We start from the raw sequence: 19,489 nt of genomic DNA, 5'->3' as shown, positions 1-19,489 counted from the left end.
GAGACAAAATTAATTTTTAAAAATTAAAGATTTAAGAAAAATTGCTCGAGCAATGTTGGGAATTTACTGGAATAATTTAAGCCCAGAGGCAGGGAGGTCAGTTTGGAGGTTGCTTTAGTAACCCAGTCCAAATCTGATTGTGGACTGATCTAATGTGGAGGCAGCATTTGCAACAACATGCATGGACCTAGAGAGTATTACACTAAGTGAAGTAAGCCAGACGGAGAAAGACAAATACCATATGATATCGCTTATATGCGGAATCTACAAACATGATACAAATGAACTTATATACAAAACAGAAATAGATCGACAGACATAGAAAACAAACCTATGGTTACCAAAGGGGAAAGGTGGGGAGAGGGATAAACTAGGAGTTTGGGATTAACATATACACACTACTATACATAAAATAGAAAATCTACAAGGACCTACTATATAGCACAGGGAACTATACTTAATATTTTGTAATAAACTATAAGGGAAAAGAATCTGAAAAAGAATATATATAAGTACATGTATATATAGATATGTATATATGTACATGTATATATAGCTGAATCACTTTCTTATACATCCAAAACTAACACAACATTGTAAATCAGCTTTACTTCAATTAAAAAAAAAGAGTATTAGAAATGAAAAAAACTTATTCAGGTTTTCAAAACATGTCCTGATTTAAAAATTTTAGAGTGTTATTAGTACAATAAAAGATGGCTTTTTTTTTCTTTTTTTCCTAATAAAAAAATAAAGTGGAAGCAGCAGGGATAGAGGATAGTTGTTTCATGGAGAAAGATGACAGGACTAGAACTCTGGGAAGATGGCTGCCTGAATGCTGCTCTCTTGCTCTTTGCAGCCATGCCTGTGTTTTTATAACTCTCCTACCTTAAATGGTGGTAGGCACTATGAGACACAGGGTCCAAAATGTCTTATAACCCAAGGTAGTCCAAACAGAGGAGAATGAGTGGCTTTTCCCCTTCTCAGGATATGATGTCTGTGGAGGACAAACTCTAGGGTGGCTCCCATGATCACATGGTGTTCACGCTCTTGTGCGATTCCCTTCCCCTGAGTGTGGGCAAGACCTGTAACTTGCTTCTAGCCATACAGAATACAGCAAAGATGGCAGGATGTACCTGATTACGTATACCTGAACACATTATATAAGATTGTAATCCTTGTCTTGAGAGGAGGCTCCCTTACTCACTAGTTTTGGTGAAGCAACCTGCTCTGCCATGTTGTGAGTTGCCATATAGAAAGGGTCACACAGCAAGAAGATGAGGGAGACTTGAAGACAAAAGCCAGCAAGGAACTGAGGCCCATGGTCTGGCAGCCTACGAAGAACTGCGTACTGCCAACAAACAAGTGGGCTTAAAAGCAGACCCTTTCCCAGTTGATCCCACATGAAAACTCAGCACTAGTGGAAACCTTGATTATAATCTTGCAACGAACCCACCTGGACCATGCCTGGATTCCTGCCCAACAGAAACTGTGAGATAATGTGTGTTGTTTTAAGATGCTAAGTTTGTGGTGACATTGTAATGCAGCAATAGGTAATTAATACAATGGGCAAGTATTATAAAGCAGCATATTCTGGAAAGAATATAGCTGGTGACAATTTGTGACCCCTGAGGAAACCAGACACTGGCTGCATGCCTGGTCTCCTTGGCCTCCAAAAGCTTAAAAAGAGAACAAGGTACCAGGGAAGGTAAGTATTGGGAGGCTTGCTCTAGTTGCTTAGGGGTCATCTGGCTTTAAATCCCCAGGAAACAAGGGGAGAGAATGTGACACCTTCTACACTGTGGAATGGCTGACACTGAGGATATTCTAGCAATCAGACATGAGCCCAACAAAGAATAACAACCCTTCTGAGGAGGCCCAGTAGCCAGAGCAAAAATGTCAATCAGCATACCTAGAGTCCACGTAGAGTGAAATAATTTCTAGAAGGAAATTGGTGCCCATAAGAATAGAAAAAATAATAAAGCACTTAGGTAAAGTCAAGTCTAACTTAAAAAATGTAATTTTTTATTAATTATTAATTTCCCAATGTAAATTGGGTAAATTTAAGGAAAGAATGATCACTGTTGATTGCCAAATTAATGATTTGGAACTTCAAAAGGAAGATTATTGTAAAAGGACAAGGGAAAAAGGGATTACTTACAGTGTTTTAGGCATATCATATGAAAAATAAAAACACATACATATCCTGGAAATAATTTTGAAATCCAAGAAATAGAGAAAAATCCTGCAAATAACAAGTAATCTGTAAATGAAAAGCATCAGGCTTCTCCTCTGCAACATTGGAAGCTAGAAGATATTGGAATAACATCTCCTAGTACTAAGAGAAATTACTGAACCCAACCAAAATATTACTTGTGATAGTGAAAAGAAAGATATGTGTAAAAATTCAGAGATTCAAATATATTGTTAGGTATGCTTTCTGGAGAAAATAAGGATGAAAGGACACTAATCAAAACAAATAAACAATAAAACACCAGAATGAAAACTTCGTAACAGAAAAAGATGAGAAGAAAGATGGTGGTCAATAAACTTAGTTATAAATATATAATTACTCTAAAGGTCTGGGAATTGTTAACATGGGTTGGTAGCTCCATACTGAAAAGGAATTTTTTGATAATAACCTAAAGGTGAAAGCATTAAATTCTCTGAAATAAAATCTTGATGCGGGGGCGAACTTAGAGTGAGGGAAGAAATCAAAATATTCCAGAGTTCTCATTTTGGGTGAGGACGAGATGAAAGAGGAAAAGGAAGAAGGAAGTGAAATTTTACAAGAGCTCAGTTGAGAGCTGTTGAATTCCATGGCACTTCCTTTATAATATTATTAAATGACTGGGCATTTCAGTTATTTTTTAGTAGGTTACTGAAGAATCACTTCATGCCCAATATTTCATGAATCACAATACTATAAATTACCATTGTACCATTTACCTCACCATTTTTCTCCACTTCTGCTAAGCACCTTGGAACTTTAACACAGTAAAGACCTTTTTCATTCAGTAAATCATTAATGAGTGACAAGGGCTATGTATATTCAGTGGGGTTTTCCTAAATGCTTTGTTTCTTTTGACAATTACTAAAATTGCTATTTTGGGTACCATCAAATGTATGATCTCCACACTCCTAACAATTCTTCCAACTGCAGGAAGGTTGGAACTGCAGCAACCTAAAAAGGTACCTGTAATGATTACCCTTCAGTGCTGCACAGCATCTCTCCAGGTAACACCCCTTCTCATGGTCCTTAGCCTTCCTGTTATGATCTGTATTCTTGGGTGTTCAAGCATTTTTGCCTTGTGAATGTGTTTCTCTTTGCTATTTTGGATCCTTGCCTCCACTATGATGGCCTAGGTATGTGCAGTCTCTGCAATAACCCTTGTCACTAAACTCTTTTGTCTCCTCACAATGTCTGCTACATACCCTCAAGGCTCTAGCTCTGGCTTAGCACTTCAGGCTCCCTTTTGCCCAAGGAAGTAAGTTCAGACAAATTGCATTGTAGATAATGTTTTCCATGGCAGATTACTTTCTCAAATGGAATCTTACTTAGAACCTTGAAAACAGCTTGTTTCTCATTAGAGAAGTCTAGGGGAGCAAGAAGCCCATGCACTCATCCTTTTACTCATGTGAAGACCTTCAGGAGAATATTTCCCGAATATAAACCCTTGTATACACCATCATTTCTAGTTTATTTAACAATATTCTTTAAGGAGGATCACTTTTATTCTTAAATAAATTTAGTTAAAAATCAAAATGTAGGTGTGAAAGCAGAAAGGATCACAGCTCCAGATGACAGAACTGAACTAAGGCTTGAGATGTCAAAATAGAACCCAGAGAAGTGGTCTGGGGCTGGCTGTCCAGGTTCCAAGACCTAGTACACAAGAAAAGAGGAGGATGGTAAGAGCAAGGGGAAGGAAAGAAGCGGCTGGACCTCAGCTATCCAATCAACATCTCGAAGATGTTGAGAAGGGAAAACTGAATAAGGAAAAAGAAAAAGAAGAGGGGAAATTGGAGGACAGTGAATCTGAAATCAATAGAGAGATGCTGAAGCCACAGTATCAGTAGTTTTACAGATACTATTGATATTATCACAAATACTGAAGAAGGAACTCTGAACTGAGAGGAATTTGAAGCTGTGTGGATTGATATGGGAATAGGGGGTGGGCTGAGAAAATGGGAACCTAGGGACTAAAATTTAGGCAGGGTAGTTGTTTGGGAAAATAGGGGTGAATGGGGAGTACAAAGAAGCAGTTGAGGCCCAAGTTGAGAAGCTGAGAGAATTAAAGAAAGGAAGTTAAGGTGGCATTGCTAAAATGAGAGTCGAGGGATGATAAAGGGCCAAGGAATACCTGGAGGGAGGTAAGCCAGGGTCCCTAAAACATGCCAGGGAGTTTGTGAGGCTCCAATCAGCATCTGATGAGTGAGGTTGAAGTGTCATTTTGGCATTAACTAAAATATTCCTATCAACCAGTGGTATGTCTTGTATGGCACCCTGGCAAACCCTGATATAGAAAAAGTTCTCTGGGTCAAAGTGTAGCTTTCTTAAGCATTTGGACGTGAAATCTAGGACAATTTATGGGAAAGAGGACCAACTATAACCCCCATATTCATGTCCTCTTGCATTTTATCTAGTTGGTTTACAGGGAAGCACAAACATTGTGAGAAGGAAGAAGGTTACTGTTAGAAGGAGAAACCTGCATTGTGTTTGATTTCATGGTATTCTAGGTAAGCAATTTTATAACACCACTGAAGGGAATGATGGCATTTATTCATATAGTAATATTAAATATACTGTATTCAGGGATTTAAAAAAATGTCTTGGCCTGGAAAATGTTACAGGGTACAGAGGCGTTAACCTGTGCTTAAAACTTTAATAGCTAAGCCATCTTGAGAGCTGATGATCATTAACACAACTTGGAACTACAAATCTGGATCCAGAAAGCTTTGAAAAAAAATATTTATCATTATCCCAGGTCCTTTAATGGGAGAGGGTTAGTGATTAAGCAATTTTCTCTCAGCTCCAGCCCATTTTCTCTGGTTGGCTTTGTGATGCTAGAGCTGATACTCTGCAAATTACATTTCTCTTTTGCCATCTGGCTCCTTGTTAAGTTTAGCCAATAGTTGGGCACTAGGGGGAAGCTAAAAAAATAGGAGAGGGAAGGAAGAATTTGCTCCTTCCTATTTGCTTGCTATTCCTATCAGTGTCACCCCACCAATGGCTCTTCTCCCTGATTTTATAAACAGTTTGTTCCAGCCTTCAGATTTTTCTGCCATTCTCGGAATCAACCTCATTGATTCTAAGATGTGAGCCCAAGCTGCATCCATCCCTCAGAGGTCTGGGTTTCAGCTCTGGTTGGCTTTCTGGGGCCCCTCCTTTAGACTTTTATGTTCTGATAATCCCAACTACCTCTCTTTGTAGAACAGGAAAACCTGGGGTTAGCAGCTGCTTCCTGTAGTTACTATCTCTGTGTTGCTTTGTGTTTCCATTTTGTAGTGCCAGTACTCCAATACTAACCAATACTTAACCACCAATAAGTTAACCTCCAATTGATTAATCAATTTCTTATATTAGATTATCTGTGATTAAACAAAAAACTGTGTGTTTCCATTTTAGTGATTGAATTCCGACTAATTCAGCGAGGTAAATGTCTTCTACAGTGAATTACATAAAAAGCTTCTCAAAATTATCTTTAAGTTTACCACTTTCCAAATAATTCTTTTTGCAGTTGTTAAATATCAGTCCACTCACTGTCAGCCAGCTGTCCCAGCTCATGTTCCACATCTGAAAGCTGTTATCCTGCTACCAATTCCCCATTCTCACATATACATTTCAAAAATATGGGGCTTCCCTGGTGGCGCAGTGGTTGAGTCTGCCTGCCGATGCAGGGGACGCGGGATCGTGCCCCAGTCCGGGAAGATCCCACATGCTGCGGAGTAGCTGGGCCCGTGAGCCATGGTCACTAAGCCTGTGCGTCCGGAGCCTGTGCTCCGCAACAGGAGAGGCCACAACAGTGAGAGGCCCGTGTACCGCAAAAAAAAAAAAAAAAAAAAAAAAAAGAAAGAAATAGAGAGTAGAATGATGGTTACCAGGAGCTGAGAGTGGGGGAAATGGGGAGATGTTGATCAAATGGTACAAACTTCTAGCTATAAGGTGAATAAGTTCTGGGTATCTAACGTACAGCATGGATTATAATTAATAGTACTGTATTATATACTTTAAAGTTGTTAAGAAAGTAGATCTTAAATGTTATCACCACATGCAAAACGATGGTAATTATATGAGGGGATATAGGTGTTAACCTACATTTTCGTGGTATTCATTTCACATTATATTCATATATCAAATCATCATGTTTTACACCTTAAACTTACATATATGTAAGTTCCTCATATGTAAGTATGAGGAAACTCACACTATTTTCCATAATGGTTGTACCAATTTACATTCCCATCAGCAGTACACAAGGATTCCCTTTTCTCCACATCTTTACCAACTCTTGTTATCACTTGTCTTTTGATAGCCATTCTAACAGGTGTGAGGTGATATCTCATTATGGTTTTGATTTGCAGTTTCCTGATGATTAGTAATATTAAGCATCTTTTCATGTACCTGTTAGCCATTTGTATATCTTCTATGGAAGAATGTTTATCCAAGTCCTCTGCCCATTTTTAATTGGATGTTTTTCTTGCTGTTGCATTGAGTTTGTTACATATTTTCTTCTTTGTTATATATTTTCAATATTACTCGTCATCAGACAGATGGCAAATATTTTCTCCCATTCTATACATTGCCTTTTCATTTTGCTGATTGTTTCTTTTGCTGGTCAGAAGATTTTTAGTTTGACAGAGTCCCATTTGTTTATTTTGCTTTTGTTGCTTGTGCTTTTGTTGTCATATTCAAAAAAATGTTGCCAACACCAGTGTCAAAGTGCCTTTACTCTATATTTTCTTTTAGTAGTTTTACAGCTTTGGGTCTTACGTTTAAGTCTTTAATCCATTTTGAGTTGAATTTTGTGTATGGTTATAGGGGTCCAATTTTATTCTTTTGCATGTGATTATCCAGTTTCCTGAACACCATTTATTGAAGAGACCATCTTTTCCCTACAGAGTATTCTTGGCTCCCTTGTCAAATATTAGTTGACCCTATATGTGAGGGTTTATTTCTGGGCTTTTGATTCTGTTACATTGGTCTATGTCTATATTTTTATGCCTGTACCATACTGTTTTGATTGCTATAGCTTTGTAAAATAGTTTAAAATCAGGACTGTGATACTTCCAGCTTTGTTCTTTGTTCACAGGATTGCTTTGGGTACTATGTTGAACAGGAGTGGTGAGAGTGGACTTTCCTGTCTTGTTTCTGATCTTAGAGGAGAAGCTTTCATCATTTTACTGTTGAGTATGATATTAACTGTGGCCTTCTCATCTATGACTTTTATTATATTGAAGTACATAACTTCTATACCAACTTTTTTGATAAGTTTTTTTTATCATAAATGGATATTGAATTCTTTCAAATGCTTTTTCTGCATCTATTGAGATTATCACGATTTTTGTCTTCCATTCTCTTAATGTGGTGTATCAAGTTTATTGATTTTTTTATGTTGTACCATCCTTGCATCCCAGTGATAAATCCAATTTGATCATGGTATGTGATCCTTTTAATATTCTGTTTAATTCAATTTGCTAATATATTGGTGACAATTCTTACATTTATATTCATCAGGGATATTAATCTGTAGTTTTCTTTTCTTGTAGTGCCCTTATATGGCTTTAGTATCATGGTAATGCTGGTTTTTGTAAAACAAATTCAGGAGTGTTCACTCCTCTTCAATTTTTTTGGAATAGTTTGAGAAGGATTGCATTATTTTTCTTTAAATGTGTGGTATAATTCATCAGTGAAACCATCTGGTGCTGGACATTTTTTTTTCCTTGGGAAGTCTTTGTGTTTTTTTTTTCCTGATTCATTCTCCTTATTTATTATTGGTCTGTCCATGCTAGCTATGATCAAAAAGTCTATAAATAACAAATGTTGGGAGGATGTGGAGAAAAGGGATTATTAGTCATAAAAAAGAATAAAATATTGCCATTTGCATCAATGTGAATGGACCTAGATAATATTATATTCAGTGAAATAAAGATATTATATTCAGTGAAGTAAGTCAGAGAAAGACAAACACTACATGACATAATTTTTACATTCTTATATGGAATCTAAAAAATAATACAAATGAATGTGTATAAAAAACAGAACAGACTCACAGATATAGAAAACAAACTTGTGGTTACAAAAGGGAAAAGGGAATGGAGGGGGGACAAATTAGGTGTATGGGATTAACAAACTACCATATATAGACTAGATAAGCAACAAGGATAAACAACAATGGGAATTATACCCATTGTCTTGTAATAACCTATAATGGAATATTATCTGCAAAAATACTGAATCACTATGCTGTACACCTGAAACTAACACAATATTTTAAATCAACTCTGCTTCATTTATAAAACAAAAGATTTTTTTCTTCATGATTCAGTCTTGCTGTTTGTATGTTTCTAGGAATTTATTTCTTCTACGTTATCCAATTTGTGGTTCATAGTAGTCTCTTAGGATCCTTTATCTCTGTGGTGTCTTACAAGATTTCCCCTTTCATTTCTGATTTTACTTATTTGAATATTCTTTTTTAAAAAGTCTAGCTAAAGCTTTATCAATTTTGGAGGGTTTTTTTGAAATAAAGAGCTCTTCAATAAATTTTCCCCCAATTTTATTAAGCCAGTTGCTTCTGTGTTTTGAATACATGGTAAAGTGGTCAGTCCTATAGATAGTAACTCACTGATTTATTTATTTATTTTGCTATGAAAGTAAATTCCTTGATAAGAAACTATGTTGAGTGGAATACCATATTAATGGATAGGGCTATCATCATGTCCACAGGTGATGGTGCTGGCAAAAATTCTGTTTGTAGAAAAGTCAAGTCTGTATTTATAGTAAAGGTCTATTCTATAATGAGGAATAATTTCTGCACACTCTATGATAGACAGGACCCGATGCAATCAATTGGCCACCACTGGCCAGGTAGTCTACCTAGGGAATAATATCTTATTGGAGATTTAACATTGGCCTGATATTGGTAAACTGGGTACCCACCTAATGTCATTGTTAGCTAATCATTGGTGAGGGGAAGCCCGTTTTATTGGGCACAAAAATAATATCCATCCTGTCACCATGGTTCTTTGTTCATGAGCCCATTAAATTATCACTGCAGTAACTGGGGAGAAAGACTGACTGATATATATAGAGTGCTCCATGATGAGCTTTCATATGAGACATAATTATCCTCATTCTGTGTCCATTCCAAGAAATCCAATCACAAAATTTTCCCATATAAAGGGGCCTCGACTTACAATGGTTAGACTTAAATTCTTTGACTTTATGCAAGTCAGCCACAAAATCACAATGGTAAACAACTGATACACTTACAACCATCTGTACCCAAATAATCATTCTGTTTTTCACTTTCAGTACAGTATTCAGTGAATTAAATGAGATATTCAACACGTTATTCTAAAATTGGCTTTATCGCATCTCTAGGCTAATGGAAGTTTTCTGAGCAGGTTTAAGGTAGGCTAGGCTAAGCTATGATGTTCAGTAAGTTAGATGTACTAAATGCATTTTTGACTTATTTTTAACCTATGATGGGTTTATCAGGACATAGCCCCATCATCATTCAAGGAAGATCTGTACTTCCTTATTACTTTACAAGTGGATGAAACCATTAATGTGCAGATTATAATCAGATGGTTATGACCCACTCTTGATAAGTACAGTGTGTATATATGGGAGGGCCAGGGTTGAGGAATCTTTATTCTGTTTTTCACTGAAAATCTATGCTGTTTTTTAAATTTTTTGTGAGCTCTATATAAATGGTAAAATGGTATTTTGATCAGTACTGAGGCAACAGCAGCTATGTATAACAAGGAAGTGTATCACTATGTGAATAAAACTGTTGCACCTGAATGCAAACTCAAGTATTGCTTTATCCAAAGGTTAAATTGGCCAACAATAACATATATCATTGCCTTAATTCAAAGTTAAAAGCAATAGTGAAAAATATGAATATGATCAAAAGATAGGCACAAATGTCCAACCTGTCAATCCATTGTGCACTGACATGGGCAGTAACACAAGCACTGTTATTCCATATTGAAAAATATGCTGACAAGTAAAAGTGGAGCACAAATTAAAAAAATATAAACGTTTCATCAAGAGTCTATACTATTCTAGAAAAATCCACTTTCATTATTTCAAGTAGCTTTGACAAGTAGAGTATGTCATCAGTACAGTCAGTATTTTAAAAGCCTCAACCTATTATTATGTGATATTACAAAATATCATGATTTCTAAAGTTGAAGATATTCAAATTTTATTAGAAGACTAACTTTCTCTGTCATTTAAAGTGAGCTTGAACACACACTCAACTAGCATCACATGGTAAAAGTGTAATAACAAGTCCCAGTCTTTCATTTAATCACTTTGAAGAGCTGGGACCACCTAGGTTTGATGTTCTAGTGCTTGCTTGCCTAAGAGTTTGACTCTTTTCCAACACAACTCTTTCTTCCTTAATTTAAAAAAGCAATTGTTAATATAGTATTGATCACATTCAAAACTCCATCCAAATGTTTCAACAAACACAAAAAGGAAATTATTTCAAGACTTTAATGCAATGAAAGAATATGATAAGACCAAAAAAATTTTATCTGAATGAATAAAGGAACATGAATTTGCTGCTATTACTTAAGCTGTCCTATTTCACCATCCAACTTTTGAGAATGACGTGTAGTGAGGTTGCAAATTCACTCACATTACTACTCAGATATGCAAAGAAACTATGTATATTTTTCTTTGTAACTGATCTATCTTGTTTAACTGTTCCCTTCTCACTGAAAAGCAGAAGAAAAAATAAACTTTCTAAGTGATGATATCTTAGTCTTTTCCAGTTCAAACAGAATTTTAAAGTTTTAAATAGTCCCTATCGGGTAACAATTCAGTGAGTTTAAAGTCTAGGTCCTTTTCAAACATGAATCTCTACTGCCCCTTCAAATTCAGTCTGCGTGTTCACCAGAGCTGCTGATCCTTGCACTTTTGGCAAGGAGAGTGGCTGATCTTGTGCTTTGTCCTGCCATCATCTGTGAGCAGCTCTGTCTGTCATCTTTCTTCTTAGGGTGACATGGCCCAGCTCCCTTCCCTGGGTCTTAATAACAAATAAGTACTAACAGAAACAGTCTACGAGTTGGGGAATATCCCAAAATGTTGTTTCTGTTCCATATTCTTGAAACTGTAGCATCTGGCAGAGCAGTGAAAGGAGTTCTTTCTGGTTTTATTTTCAACCTAAAACTTCAAAAAACCAGGTAAGACTACTAAAGACTTGCAATTGATGACAATCTGTAATTATTAGGTTTGGTTTTCCAATTTATAAGATGTAATGAGTTAGAAGAGAAACTGAGTCTCTGTAGAACATTTCATATGGATCAGATTCATATTTCCTGAGCCTAAGACTACTCATGGAGGTGTTCTCTCTAGCACGAAATTTGGTAGATAGGAAGGGGTCATGCCTTCATGAATTTCTGGCCCCTTACTTGTCAGACTGCTGCTCAAGAGTACCTGGGCATCCTCTATAGTCATCAGCACTTTTTAAAATTTTACAACACAAATGGCCTCAAAGTATTGGGTTATAAAAAAGTGCTTCTCAAACTGGTAGCTTTCATGCAAAACTTTATAATCACTAGTCATATATGCACAGAATCAATTTTAGGTAAATTAAAAACAAGATTAAGCACATGTTTTCATGATAAAATTAAAGACAATTTAAAGATAAATGAATAAAAACTCACTGAGTTATACAGTTTCCCTCAGATAGGGTCTGATAGTTGTCTATTCTATAACAGTTCTCTCTTCTTCCTTACTAACACAAACCAGACTTTGCAGCAGTGGCAATGTATTCAGCTAACAAAATTACATTTTGAAAAGTTTTAAAATTTTTATTTAAAAATTTTAATTGTATAGTTGATTTAAAATGTTATATTAATTTCTGCTGTACTGCAAAAGTGATTTGGTTATACAAATATATATTCATTCTGTTTTATATTCTTTTCCATTATGGTTTATGACAGGACATTGAATATAGTTTCCTGTGTTATAAAGTAGGACCTTGTTTTTTACCCATTCTATATATAACAGTTTGCATCTGCTAACTCGAAACTCCCAATCCATCCCTCCGCCACCAACCTCCCTTTTGGCAACCACAAGTCTGTTCTCTATGTCTGTGAGTCTGTTCCTGTTTCGTAGATAGGTTCATTTGTATCATATTTTAGATTCCACATATAAGTGATATCATACAGTATTTGTTTTTCTCTTTCTGACATATTGCACTTAATATGATAATCTCTAAGCCCATCCATGTTGCTGAAAATTGGATTATTTCATTCTTTTTTATGGCTGAGTAGTAGTCCATTGTATATATGTATCATATCTTCTTTTTAAAAAATTTTTTTAACATCTTTATTGGAGTATAATTGCTTTACAATGGTGTGTTAGTTTCCGTGGTGTAACAAAGTGAAGCAGCTATACATATACATACATCCCCATATCTCCTCCCTCTTGGGTCTCCCTCCAAACCTCCCTATCCCACATCTAGGTGGACAAAAAGTACTGAGCTGATCTCCCTGTGCTATGTGGCTGCTTCCCACTAGCTATTTTACATTTGGTAGTGTATATATATATTCATGTCACTCGCTCACTTCATCCCAGCTTATCCTCCCTGCCACCCCATGTCCTCAAGTCCATTCTCTATGCCTGAGTCTTTATTCCTTTCCTGCCCCTAGGTTGTTCAGAACAATTTTTTTTTATTCCATATATATATGTTAGCACATGGTATTTACTTTTCTCTTTCTGACTTACTTCACTCTGTATGAGCCTCTAGGTCCATCCACCTCGCTACAAATAATTCAATTTCGTTGCTTTCTATGGCTGAGTAATATTCCATCATATATATATTCATGCCACATCTTTTTTTTCCATTCATTTGTTGATGGACACTAAGGTTGCTTCCATGTCCTGGCTATTGTAAATAGAGCTGCAATGAACATTCTGGTACATGACTCTATTTGAATTATGGATTTCTCACGGTACATGCCTAGTAGTATGATTGCTGGGTTGTATGGTAGTTCTATTTTTAGTTTTTAAAGGAACCTCCATATGGTTCTCCATAGTGGTTGTATCAATTTACATTCCTACCAACTGTGCAAGAGGGTTCCCTTTTCTCCACACCCTCTCCAGCAATTATTGTTTGTAGATTTTTTGATGATGGCCATTCTGACCGGTGTGAGGTGATACTTTATTGTAGTTTTCATTTGCATTTCTCTAAGGATTAGTGATGTTGAGTATCCTTTCATGAGTTTGTTGGCAATCTGTGTATCATCTGTGGAGAAATGTCTATTTAGGTCTTCTGCCTATTTTTGGATTCGGTTGTTTGTTTTATTGATATTGAGCTGCATGAGCTGCTTGAAAATTTTGGAGATTAATCTTTTGTCAGTTGTGTCTTTTGCAAATATTTTATCCCATTCTGAGGGTTGTCTTTTCATCTCGTTTATGGCCTCCTTGCTGTGATTTATGTCATAGAGTGTTCTGCCTATGTTTTCCTCTAAGAGTTTTAGAGTGTCTGGCCTTACATTTAGGTCTTTAATCCATTTTGAATTTATTTTTGTGTATGGTGTTAGGGAGTGTTCTAATTTCATTCTTTTACATGTAGCTGTCCAGTTTTCCCAGCACCACTTATTGAGGAGGCTGTCTTTTCTCCATTGTATATTCTTGCCTACTTTATCAAAGATAAGGTGACCATATGTGTGTGGGTTTATCTCTGGGTTTTCTACCCTGCTCCATTGATCTATATTTCTGTTTTTGTGCCAACACCATACTGTCTTGATTACTGTAGCTTTGTAGTATAGTCTGAAGTCCAGGAGCCTGATTCCTCTAGCTCTGTTGTTCTTTCTCAAGATTGCTTTGGCTATTCAGGGTCTTTTGTTTCCATATAAATTGTGAAATTTTTTGTTCTAGTTCTGTGAAAAATGCCGTTGGTAGTTTGATAGGTATTTAATTGAACCTTAAGATTGCTTTGGGTAGTAGAGTCATTTTCACAACGTTGGTTCTTCCAATCCAAGAACATGGTATATCTCTCCATCTGTTTGTATCATCTTTAATTTCTTTCATCAGTGTCTTACAGTTTTCTGCATATAGGTCTTTTGTCTCCTTAGGTAGGTTTATTCCTAGGTACTTTTATTCTTTTTGATGCAATCATAAATGGAAGTGTTTCTGTAATTTCTTTTTCAGATTTTTCATCATTAGTGTATAGGAATGCAAGAGATTTCTGTGCCTTAATTTTGTATCCTGCTACTTTACCAAATTCATTGATTAGGTCTAGTAGTTTTCTGGTAGCATCTTTAGGATTCTCTATGTATAGTAACATGTCATCTGCAAATAGTTACAGCTTTACTTCTTCTTTTCTTATGAGGATTCTTTTTATTCATTTTTCTTCTCTGATTGCTGTGGCTAAAACTTCTAAAACTATGTTGAATAATAGTGGTGAGAGTGGACAACCTTATATTGTTTCTGATCTTAGAAGAAATGGTTTCAATTTTCCACCATTGAGAACAATGTTGGCTGTGGGTTTGTCATATATGGCCTCTATTATGTTGAGGTTAGCTCCCTCTATGCCTACTTTCTGGAGGGTTTTTATCATAAAGTGTTGTTCAATTTTGTCAAAAGCTTTTTCTGCATCTATTGAAGTGATCATATTGTTTTTCTTCTACAATTTGCTAATATGGTATATCACATTGATTGATTTGCATATATTGAAGAATCTTTGCATTCCTAGGATAAACCACACTTGATCATGGTGTATGATCCTTTTAATCTGCTAACTTTGGGGGTTTTTTGTTCTTCTTTCTCTAATTGATTTAGGTGTAAGTTTACATTGTTTATTTGAGATGTTTCTTGTTTCTTGAGGTACGATTGTATTGCTATAATCTTCCCCCTTACAGCTGCTATTGCTGCATTCCATAGGTTTTGACTCATCGTGTTTTCACTGTTATTTGTTTCTAGGTATTTTATGACTTCCTCTTTGATTTCATCAGTGATCTCTTGGTTACTTAGTAGTGTATTGTTTAGCCTCCATGTGTTTATATTTTTTACAGTGTTTTTCCTGTTATTGACATCCAGTATCATAGTGTTGTGGTCAGAAAAGATACTTGATATGATTTCAATTTTCTTAAATTTACCAAGGCTTGATTTGTGACCCAAGATATGATCTATCCTGGAGAATGTTCCATGAACACTTGAGAAGAAAGTGTAACCTGCTGTTTTTGGATGGAATGTCCTATAAATATCAATTAATTCCATCTTGTTTAATGTATCACTTAAAGCTTGTGTTTCCTTATTTATTTTCATTTTGGATGAGCTGTATTGGTAAAAGTTGGGTGTTAAAGTCCCCTACTATGATTGTGTTACTGTTGATCTCCCCTTTTATGGCTGTTAACATTTGCCTTATGTATTGAGGTGCTCCTGTGTTGGGTGCATAAATATTTACAATTGTTATATCTTCTTCTTGGATTGATCCCTTGATCATTATGTAGTGTCCTTCTTTGTCTCTTGTAATAGCCTTATTTTAAAGTCTATTTTGTCTGATATGAGAATTGCTACTACAGCTTTCCTTTGATTTCCATTTGCACGGAATATCTTTCTCCATCCCCTCACTTTCAGTCTGTATGTGTCCCTAGGTCTGAAGTGGGTTTCTTGTAGACAGCATATGTACAGGTCTTGTTTTTGTATCCATTCAGCCAGTCTATGTCTTTTGGTTGGAGCATTTAATCCATTTACATTTAAGGTAGTTAACGATATGTGTGTTCCTATTACCATTCTCTTAATTGTTTTGGGTTTTATTGTAAGTCTTTTCCTTCTCTTGTTTTTCCTGCCTATGGAAGTTCCTTAGCATTTGTTGTAAAGCTGGTTTGGTGGTGCCGAGTTCTCTTAGCTTTTGCTTGTCTGTAAAGGTTTTAATTTCTCCATCAAATCTGAATGAGATCCTTGCTGGGTAGAGTAGTCTAGGTTGTAGGTTTTTCCCTTTCATCACTTTAAATATGTGCTGCCACTCCCTTCTGGCTTGCAGAGTTTCTGCTGAAAGATCTGCTGTTAACCTTATGGGAATTCCCTTGTTTGTTATTTTTCCCTTGCTGCTTTTTTTTTTTTTCTTTGTATTTAATTTTTGATAGCTTGGTTAATATGTGTCTTGGCATGTTTCTCCTTGGATTTATCCTGTATGGGATTTTCTGTGTTTCCTGGACTTGATTATTTCCTTACCCATATTAGGGAAGTTTTCATCTATATTCTCTTCAAATATTTTCTCAGTCCCTTTCTTTTTCTCTTCTTCTGGGACCCCTATAATTCGAATGTTGATGAGTTTCATGTTGTCCCAGAGTTCTCTCAGATTGTCCTAAATTCTTTTCATTCTTTTTTCTTTATTCTGCTCTGCAGTAGTTATTTCCAGATTTTATCTTCCAGGTCACTTCTCCGTTCTTCTGCCTCAGTTATTCTGCTATTGATTCCTTTTAGAGAATTTTTCATTTATTGTGTTGTTCATCATTGTTTGTTTGCTCTTTAGTTCTTCTAGGTCCTTGTGAAACGTTTCTTGTATTTTCTCCATTCTATCTGCAAGATTTTTTATCATCTTTACTATCATTACTCTGAATTCTTTTTCAGGTAGACTGCATATTTCCTCTTCATTTGTTTGGTCTGATGGGTTTTTACCTTGCTCCTTCATCTGCTGTGTGTTTCTCTGTCTTCTCATTTTGCTTAACTTACTGTGTTTGGGGTCTCCATTTCAGAGGCTGCAGGTTCATAGTTCCCATTGTTTTTGGTGTCTGGTCCTTGTGGGTAAGGTTGTTTCAGTGGGTTGTGTAGCCTTCCTGGTGGATAGCACTGGTGCCTGTGTTCTGGTAGATGAGGCTGGATCTTGTATTTCTGGTGAGCAGGATCACGTCTGGTGGTGTGTTTTGGGGTGTCTGTGAAGTTATTATGATTTTAGGCAGCCTCTCTGCTAATGGGTGGGTTTGTTTCTTGTCTTCCTAGTTGTTTGGCATAGGGTGTCCAGCACTGTAGCTTGCTGGTCGTTGAGTGGAGCTGGGTATTAGCGTTGAGATGGAGATCTCTGGGAGAGCTTTCACCATTTGATATTACATGATGCCAGGAGGTCTCTGGTGGACCAATGTCCTGAAGTTGTTTCTCCCACCTCAGAGGCTCAGGCCTGACACCAGGCCAGAGCTTCAGGACACTGTCAGTCACATGGCTCAGAAGAAAAGTGACAAAAAGAAAGAAACAAAGAAAAAATAAATAAAATAAAGTTATTAAAATGGAAAAAAATTGTTAAAAATAAAAAATTAAAAAGTAATTTAAAAAAGAGAGAAAGAAAGAAAAGAACAACTAACCAAAAAAGAAATCCACCAATGATAACAAGCACTAAAAACTATACTAAAAAAATCAAAAACAAAAGGACAGTCAGTACCCTAGGACAAATGGCAAAAGCAAAGCTATACAGACAAAATCACACAAAGAAGCATACAAATACACACTCACAAAAAGAGAAAAAGGAAAAAAATATATATATACATAAAAATAAGAGAGCAACCAAATTAATAAACAAATCTACCAATGTTAATAAACTCTAAATACTAAACTAAGATAAACATAAAACCAGAAACAAGTTAGATGCAGAAATCAAACCCCAAGTCTACAGTTGCTCCCAATGTCCATCACCTCAATTTTGGGATGACTGCCTATTCCACAGATGCCAGGTATATCAAGTTGATTGTGGAGATTTAATCTGCTGCTCCTGAGGCTGCTGGGAGAGATTTCCCCCTTCTCTTCTTTGTTTGCACACCTCCTGGGGTTCAGCTGTGGATTTGGCCCCACCTCTGCGTGTAGGTTGCCTGAGGGCGTCTGTTCTTTGCTGAGACAGGATGGGGTTATAGTAGCAGTTGATTAGGGGGCTCTGGCTCACTCAGGCCAGAAGCGAGGGAGGGGTACGGAATGTGGGGTGAGCCTGTGGCGGCAGAGGGCAATATGATGTTACAATAGCCTGAAGCATGCCGTGTGTTCTCCCAGGGAATTTTCTCTGGATCACGGAACCCTGGCAATGGCCGGCTGCACAGGCTCCCAGGAGGGGAGGTGTGGATTGTGACCTGTGCTTGCACTCAGGCTTCTTGGTCGCTGTAGAAGCCTTAGCATTCACACCCACCTCTGGGGTCTGTGCTGATAGCTGCAGCTTGCACCCATCTCTGGAACTTGTTTAGGTGGTGCTCTGAATCCCCTCTCCTCGTGCACCCCAAAACAATGGTCTCTTGCCTCTTAGGCAGGTCCAGAGTTTTTTCTGGACTCCCTCCTGGCTAGCTGTGGTGCACTAGCCCCCTTCAGGCTGTGTTGACACAACCAACCCCAGTCATCTCCCTGGGATCTGACCTCTGAAGCCCAAGCCTCAGCTTCCAGCCCCCAGCCGCCCCGGCATCTGAGCAGACAAGCCTCTTGGGATGGTGAGTGCTGGTCAGCACCAATCCTCTGTGCAGAAATCTCTCCTCTTTGCCCTCTGCACCCCTGTTGCTGTGCTCTCCTCCATAGCTCCGAAGCCTCCCCCCACCCATCCCCCATCTCCACCAGTGAAGGGTCTTCCTAGCGTGTGGAAACTTTTCCTCCTTCACAGCTCCCTCCCAGAGGGGCAGGTCCCCTCCCTATTCTTTTGTCTCTATTTTTCCTTTTCTCTTTTGCCCTACCCAGGTATGTGGGGAGTCTCTTGCCTTTTGGGAAGTCTGAGGTCTGCCAGCGTTCAGTAGGTGTTCTGTAGGAGTTGTTCCATATGTAGATGTATTTCTGATGTATTTGTGGGGTGGAAGGTGATCTCCACATCTTACTCCTCTGCCATCTTGAAGGCACCCCTATACCATATCTTGTTTATTCATTTATCTGTCAATGGATACTTAGGTTGTTTCCACATCTTGGCTATTGTGAATAGTGCTGCTATGAACATCGGTGTGCATGTATCTTTTTGAATTATAGTTTTGTCCAGGTACATGCCCTGGAGTGGGATTGCTGGATCATATGGCAACTCTATTTTTAGTCAAAACTACATTTTGAAGCATCCCTTGCAGCCAGATGTGACACCATTCTGGCCAACGAAATGTCTGCTAGTGCTTCCGGGAAAGCTCCTTAAAACAGAGGTCAAATCAATTCACATGTACTCTTTTAAGTTTTTGTAATTCCTCCTTCCTAACTGAAAGACTGCAGTCATCTTCTAAATGTCCATGAATTAAAGGCCAAGGGAACATCAAAGAACTTGACCCTGACATCTTGAGCAGGACAATACCACTTCCAGGCAGTTTAACT

The sequence above is a fragment of the Phocoena sinus genome, chromosome 17 (assembly GCF_008692025.1).
Source record: "Phocoena sinus isolate mPhoSin1 chromosome 17, mPhoSin1.pri, whole genome shotgun sequence".
NCBI lineage: Eukaryota > Metazoa > Chordata > Mammalia > Artiodactyla > Phocoenidae > Phocoena > Phocoena sinus.
This window is presented reverse-complemented; position numbering follows the sequence as displayed.